At 36.4% G+C, this 7,848-nt stretch overlaps 1 long non-coding RNA gene across 1 annotated transcript; it reads right to left on the reverse strand.

Annotated features, from left to right (window-relative positions):
• Nucleotides 1-3,517: 3,517 nt before the first annotated feature.
• Nucleotides 3,518-5,214, reverse strand: LOC310900671. Its single transcript, XR_014585332.1, has 3 exons — nucleotides 5,188-5,214; nucleotides 4,389-4,433; nucleotides 3,518-3,722 (listed from the first exon to the last, which is right to left on the reverse strand). It is a non-coding gene; the product is annotated as an uncharacterized lncRNA (long non-coding RNA).
• Between the last annotated feature and the right edge of the window lie 2,634 nt (nucleotides 5,215-7,848).

Consider the following 7,848-nt stretch of genomic DNA (forward strand, 5'->3'; position numbering starts at 1 on the left):
CATACTGTGTGTACTATAACTTCATTTCATAAGACTATCATCACAAACTGCCAGTATTTCATCACTGCCAAGATGTCTTAGGAGAAAGACAGGAGAAGTCAAGGAAGTGGCTCTCAAGACACCCCCAATAAGCTCTCTGCCATCACTCAAGCCTCCCATAAGGCAAGTTCACCATCCCCAAGGATAATTAACAAATTTACTTCTAGACCAACAACCTTTTAAAAAAATGCCCAATCAAGTCATAAAGTAGGTTTATGTTTTGGATTTTGCACCTTTAGAAGTTCTTATTGTTCAACAAGCAAAGATATAAATCAGCGACTGTCATACAAAAAATGGCTGTCAGTATAAAACAAAGCTACATGTGTTTCTCTGTACACTAAATTATTTTCTAATCTGAGGCATAAAATTAGATTAAATGCATCCAGTAGAACTGATACAAATTTTCCCTTGACGCTTTATCCTGGACTTCCAGAAAATAAACAAACAATTTGGTATGAATAAGTTATTTTCCAGTGAGGATAAAACTTAATGATTAATGTACCTGTCCCCTTTTGTTCACAAGCTTGGTTTGTGTAACAGTCTGTGGTGATGAATATTAAATAAAAAATACAGACAAGCATCCAAGAATGCTTGTCATGCTGATAAGAGTACCTTACTTGCCACCTTTCTGTGCTTACTTTATTGTCTTCCATTAATATGAAACTATATCAGGGCATTCCCCTGATAAAAGTATTAGAAAATGAAAAAATTGCAAGTCATGAAATATAGACAGTAGCCAAGAGATAATGACTTTCAAGGATCTTAGTCCTCTGAATCTCCAGGACACTAGGTAAGCACTAGTATAAATTAATAGTGTGTAGCACTCATTAAAGGCTGCATGAAGATGATCATACCTTTAATCTGACTGTGTAATGTCTTAAACAATAAAGAAATGCTAGTCCAAACTAACGGCAGTAACTGTATATGCAGCAAAGTCCCTGCAACAAATGACAGCTTCTGTGCATGATCACCTCTGCTGAAATACAGAACACCAGTACAAGTAAGACTGTCACTATCAAAAATCCCTTCAGAATCAGGAAATACCACATTGCAACTTCCATTTACAGAAGAGTCCTGTCTACATCTATGACTATCTCTAACTTACGCAAACAAAACTAAGCAAAAATGATTTTTCTATTGAATAAACTATGAATCCATTGACATTTTGTGCCTGCTTTGCTGTTGTAACATTGAACATAAGGGTTGAAAATAGAAATATATATACTCTCACAGAAAATGAGACTATGAGCCCCAAAAACCTATAATCATCTTAAAGCTGATAACCACCAACGGCGTATCTCTAACAGAAATAATACAAGCTATACACACACCCTTACAAAGGGAGATGAAGTCAAGTTTGTCATATTTTCAGTTGTCTCTAGACAAAAATTTATGAAATCCAAGTACAGAATACAAGAAATAGTGCACCAGTAAAGGCCAAATACTTGAAAGCATTGGGCGACTTATAGTCTCCAAATGAAATGGCCAGCTAGAGATTTTGAAACAAAGAATAAATTATGCTGTTTATGTATGTTGTTGAAAGAGCAGGGATCACTTTTCTTATACTCTGGATGGCAACACACAAGAAAAAAAGGTGAGGTGACTAATAAAAGCAGCATCTAAGGTTCATCAGGAAGAACTGTGACTAGAAAAAGGAAGAAAAGATACGCAATGGGATTCCTAATACAACTTTCTGAAGATTGGAAGAGATGTGTAAGTCCAAATATCAATATTCCAGTATGCTCGCATTGGGCCAGAGCAGAAAAACATTTAGATGGAAGGATCTGGTGATAAGAAAACATGAGAAAATGCCACCGTCTGATCAGCACTTAATTAATTTCAGTAAATATGAAGCTATTTTAGTATGTCAAAGTATGAATATACTGTAATTATTTTTCTTCTTCAGGGAAGATTAATTTCTTGAGGAGAAATTATGTTCATCTTTACATATATTATTGCAAAATTAGTAATGCAGACCTACATCAGAAATTAAGTTAGCATGTGTGAAACATTCTTAGAAATATTTAAGAACTATTTAATGTAAAATTTTATCTTCAGCTGTGAATGTAAGCAGATAGGCTGAACCTTTTGGTGCTAGGAAACCCAGTTAACTAAACAGGATTTGTAAAGATCAGCTCAAAAACTGCAACTGTATATTTGCACAGTGTATACCAGAGTGGGCCCTAATATCACCTGCAGCCTCTAAACACTACTGTACTATTGCTCTTAATAGTAATAACAACAACATTCATCTTATTGGATATAGCAGTTCCTATTTTTGTATTCACAGTAAACCTTTAAAATTTTCAAGGCACTTTCAGGGGTACTTTTTCTTAAAGATAAAAAAATCCCAAGTGTTTAACTGTAATCACTATTGGGAAAATACATTAGTAAGGTACACTTTAAAGCACTTCTGAAAGGCTACACTCCTAATACCAGGTAAATGATATATGTTTTAGAAACACTTATGAATACCTATTCACTTATTAGTCTGGCATGGCCTCAAAACAGTATTGGCTAAACAATAGTGCTTCTATCATGGTTTTGTATATGGTCAATCAAGTAAACAATATGCACTTTTTTAAAATGCTTGAATGTGTGCTTACACAGCAGTTTATTCAGATCCATTATGGACATCCAAGTAAATAAATGTTCTGAAGTCCATAACTATATATTCAGTAAATATAGAGCTGCTACTTTCTATAGAATAAATAATAAGCACTATAACAATACCACAATCACAGGGGTTTATCCAACAATATACTTCACCACAAAAAAGATTTCACAACTTCTCACCAGCATTCCCCCCCCGCCCCCATCATTTCTTTCTTTTGTTTTTAAAGAAAGGTGTTAAAGGGGAGAACATTACCTTTCAAGAAGCTGTTACTCTGTGAGAATATACAACCATTTTGAGAAATAATAACATGGAAGGGATTTTTTTCTTCGGAGTCCCTGTAAAACTATAGACCTTATTTCCATCTCACTGCCTTACCCTGCTTGACAGCGGTCTTGGATAAGTTCTGCAGTTTGTAGCCACAGTTTTACATTGATGGTGTTTGTTACTCCAAGTAATTGTTCAGCAAACATGCAGGAAAGGATTTGGGTTTTCAGCTACAAATATTGAAGGCGAGCGAGCTCTTTAATAATCTGATACATACTTCCATGTGGGTGAGAGCTTGCACTCCCCAACCATCCTGAAAGCTCATTACATTTTATTCTTCTTTCATACATATTTTAGTAGTGTCAACTGGAAAAACATTACCCCAGAGATGAAATGAGTAATTACTACCTACTCCATAATTGCAAATAGGTAAAGGTCTAACATTAGGACCCTATATCTGCTCTGTAAGAAGGTGGGAACCCTTAAAAGAATATGAAAAACTGACTCTGGCCATGAGAAGATTGTCAGTGACAAAAACTCCCAGTGAATACTTCTCAAACCCTGGAGTGAGGAAAAGATATGGATAGAGAGGAACAATGAAGGGGGAGGGAGCCCAGTCAGAAGTTTCTCCAAGAGGAGCGCAGGACTTAAATTTAAAGCTCCAAGGCTGCACTAGCTTACCCCACATTTAAGACAGGCTTTAAACAGTCAAGATAGACAAAGTCAGGCTTTTACCTTCAAGACGTGCCTTCCATCTGGACTGCTAAGACGACGAGTCTCCAGCCCCTGAAGCAGACCAAGTCTGGAAGAACACAAAAATGTCTTAACCTCTAGGAGACAGCCAGAGGCTTCCACATTCCAAGCAGTCTGCAAATTTGTAGCAGTCTGATCTATGCACATGACATCCTTGCAAGTATTGAAATTAAATTAAAAATAATGAAGTATTTGAAATCTATTCATGGATATTCCTGGCAGGATCTATGTGGGCTTGGGAGTAAGAAAAATTTACTAAATTAATAATTCACTCAGGAACAGTTTGCTCTGTGTATATCCTACTTAAATGTTTTCACATGTACATTTTTTTAAAAAACAGATTTACTCCTTTTTAGCCCTCAACCAGCCAATGAAATCACTTTCTAAAAGTCCAACAGAGAGCTAGACGAAGACAGAAGTGATGCCCTTGACTTCAGGGCACCAGTGCCCAAAAGCTTGAATCTAATGACTTCAGTCTGATCTCAGGGATGCTATGGCAGGACTAGCATCCTGCTTGCTCAGTTGCATGGTGTTTATTTTTGATGAGCAGCACAAAAAAATTTTTTTTTTTTATCACACTAGATTTGTAACTATAATCTGTATTTCATAAATATGGGGAAAGGATACTTTCTACAAAGGGATTGTAAAAAGAGAAGGACTATATTCTAGGAAGCTTTCGGTAAGAAAATAATGTACTAAATTAAAAAAAAAATACCTTAAATGCAGGAAGAAATCAACAGCTGTTTGGGAAACTAATCTACTAATTAAAAAGACAAACATCTACTGAGTCTAATTGATCTGTTCTAAATTGTTCAATCCTGTCTCAATGTCTCAATTCCCACTGAAATTCGGTGTCCCATAACTTTAGATGAATAATGTTTCCATACACACAAAAATAAAACTTTTTTTTTTGCATGTTCTAAAGAGATAAAATTAATAACACTGAAATTTCCCCCCCAAAATAACTACTGAGGCTCTTCTTCCAATTATTCTTTTTTTTTTTCAGATCCTGAAGCTTACATTTGGGATTTAGTAACTAGATCAAACAATGAAAGACTGAGATCTACTAGACAACCCTGAGGGCTGATTTTTCATCCTAGACTTAATTAAATAAGAACATTGCTGTTATTTAATACAGATTAGTGTAAAATTTTGCAATACAAATATTAAGCATGAATTGTTAATTTTAATTATTTGTGTGTTTTAATTACTAGGCCATAGTCAAGGCATTTAATAATCCTTTAAAATGTTTATATATAATCTATCTTGAAAGTTTATTCAGCTTATTTCATCAGCTTTTTTGGTTTTGTGTAAATTTTATTGTCATATGGCAGCTAATTAGTGATTCAGGAACCAGATTTTAATGCTACTGGGAATACTTCCATTGACATGAATTCATACTCAAAATTCATACACACTTTATTATTTTTTCAACTCCTGAAATGTTTACTAAAACAAAATTTAACCAAAGCCATGGGCAGTATCTCTTGGTTCTTTCATCTGATTTCCAGTACCTAGGATTTCTTAAAGAAACTCTTAAAGAAACTTCAGAAGTAAAATATTCAAGGGAAGAACTTAATGTTTCTTTAAGGCATATCGTCTACTACTGAAGACACCCAACTACTATCAGCAGTAAACTATGCTATTACTGCTTTAATAGCTGGCTACAAAGCCACATTAGAGGAACAAATGCAGAGACCTGAAAGTTCAAAAGATCAATAGATAAGCAGCATGTTACGTGATAGTTGAAATGAGATCCCCTGAGAAATGAATCTTGTGCCATAATAAACAAGTAATCCTGTGTGACTTGAGACCAACTTTACCATAGAATTAGACTCCAGACACACAATCTGCAAAATGCTGACAAACTGCAAATAAAGGTATCATCCTTTTTTACAGATGTCTCGTAAAACAACAACTCTCCCTCCACAGACTTCCTCCCACTGTTAAAAGGGGGCAAAGCAAATACAATAAGGAGTAATGTCATCGCATGGAGCACTGCTGACTCTGGATATCTGTCTTTCTTCCCTCAGCTTTCAGTGAACAGACAAAAATATACTTATTTCAAAAAAAAAATTTAATTAGTGTCCACCAGTTTACACAGGCACAATCACAAACACTTTAAGCAGGATTCTGATTTTATCTATTAAATCAATCTCATACAAGGGGTTGAATGACAAAAATAGAGCCTGAACTTATATTTTTCAGATGTCATTTACAACATGCTTGCTTTTTGTGTGTTTGTTTAGTATTTCCAATATTCCACTTCCTGCCAAGTGTCAAAGCTGCCCTGGTCAGATTGTCAGGAGTCCAAAAAGCAGAGCAAGTAATCTCTGGGCATGCATCAATTAATTCTGTTTTAAAGACACAGTAGGTCTGATGCACCTCTGATGTAGATTCACTGCACATATGGCTGACCCATTTTTGTGCCCTAAGACCAGCATGTCCAGTGCATCCTGGACTCACCATGTGTACAAACACATTCTGTCTGACTTCCCAGAAAAAAAGAAACAATGCTTTGGAAAGGTCAAATGATGGCTAGTCCATCAGTCTAACTGAGACCAAAATTTGTAGTAAACAAATATATAGATACAGGTGCAAAACTAAAAACTAGAAAAGGGGCTTTAAGAATAATTCAAAGATTGTAAGGGAGAATTTTGTGTATATGTAGGTGTTTCTTCTTTTTTCCAAACCCTTTCCCAAAATCTCATCATTCCAACATGTTATTGTTTCTTTTCTTTCCATTGCTTCACTTAACTATTTAGACTGATATTCCTCCTTACTCTCCTTCTCCACCTTCCCCAGGTGAGGAAGTACTACTGGAAAGAAAGACAAAAAGGGAAAGCTATTAACACCAACTTGCTTTGCCCTGGTCTTGGCCTTTACATAAATTAGTGCAACATATGGCTTCAGATAAGAGCGATGCATTTGAGAAGGGTCTTACTAAGGAGTGCACACTAAAACACTATCTCTGGATATACTAGTGAGTGACCTTGACACACCTGAGTGCATCACTGGATTTGTGCTTTGGTCTCTAAAGCACAAGAGCTTTTCATCTTTCAGACTCTTTAAGCCATGCTTGTCAAGACTATATCAGCAGCAGCCTTTGGCAGGGCAGACACACAAAAGGGAAGCTCACTTAATTTAGAACTTGCTTGTTAAAATTGGGAAAAAGTTGTCAAAGATTCACTTGGAAGGGAAGAACAGATCAAATTTGCCCTCATTCATTAAGGCCTACCTTTATCTCACAAAGTGCAACGTGGGAATCTGTTAGACAGGCAAGAGGTAATTCATCATACATTGAATAAGAGTCCTGACTCACCCAAGCAGGCAAACTGACACCAAGATTCACCTGCCTTCCTCCTCTTTCTCCGATGTTTCACAGCTAGCCCTCTGCTGAGATGGCTGTTGAACACACAGTCAGCAAAAGGGCACATATGCTGCTCGCTCCGCAACTCCACATCACAGCCTGGCATCTTAACACATGCCCAGTCTCAAAAGATGTCTAAGTGAAAGTACTGGATAGTAAACTGGAGCAGCAGGGCACAGCCACATGTCCTCTGTTACAAAGGTGGGACAGAGGGATGAGATAACAACTAAAAAACTACAAGAAGATTCAGCAAACTTCATCTGCCAAGACCTACTTCAAAATGTTTTTTCAAAGTGCTTCAGAAACTCTTTAAACTTTTAGAAGGCCATATGGAAATATGGCTCCTATGCAAGACCACACCACCACACAGCATTGCCAGGGTGCCTATACTGAATATACAGTATATATGGTCTCAATCTCTTCAGACTTCACTACTTTTCAATACTTCACACTCAATTGCAGTGCTTGGTCTGATCCGTCCATAAAACCTTGCTAAAGTTACTAGATTTTAGCTAAATTCCAAGATTAGCTGCCCTTTTCTACCATCCATAGTCTCTTCTCCACAATTAAAATCACAGGAGGCCCTTACATGTATTATGAACCATGCCTACATCACCTTTCATCTAGGAATTTACACATGGGCAGATGTTTTCTTTATTCTTCCTGTCAAACCAGGTTCTCACAATCTTTTAGTGAGAAGGACAAAACCTTAGTGGTTACCTAAACAAACTGGGAAAAAGCAGTGCTAGATCTAAAGCTACATTATTAATAGAACAGCTATGAACAAAATCAAATGCAACGTATT

Source organism: Anser anser, assembly GCF_964211835.1.
Source record: "Anser anser genome assembly, chromosome: 5".
Classification (NCBI taxonomy): domain Eukaryota; kingdom Metazoa; phylum Chordata; class Aves; order Anseriformes; family Anatidae; genus Anser; species Anser anser.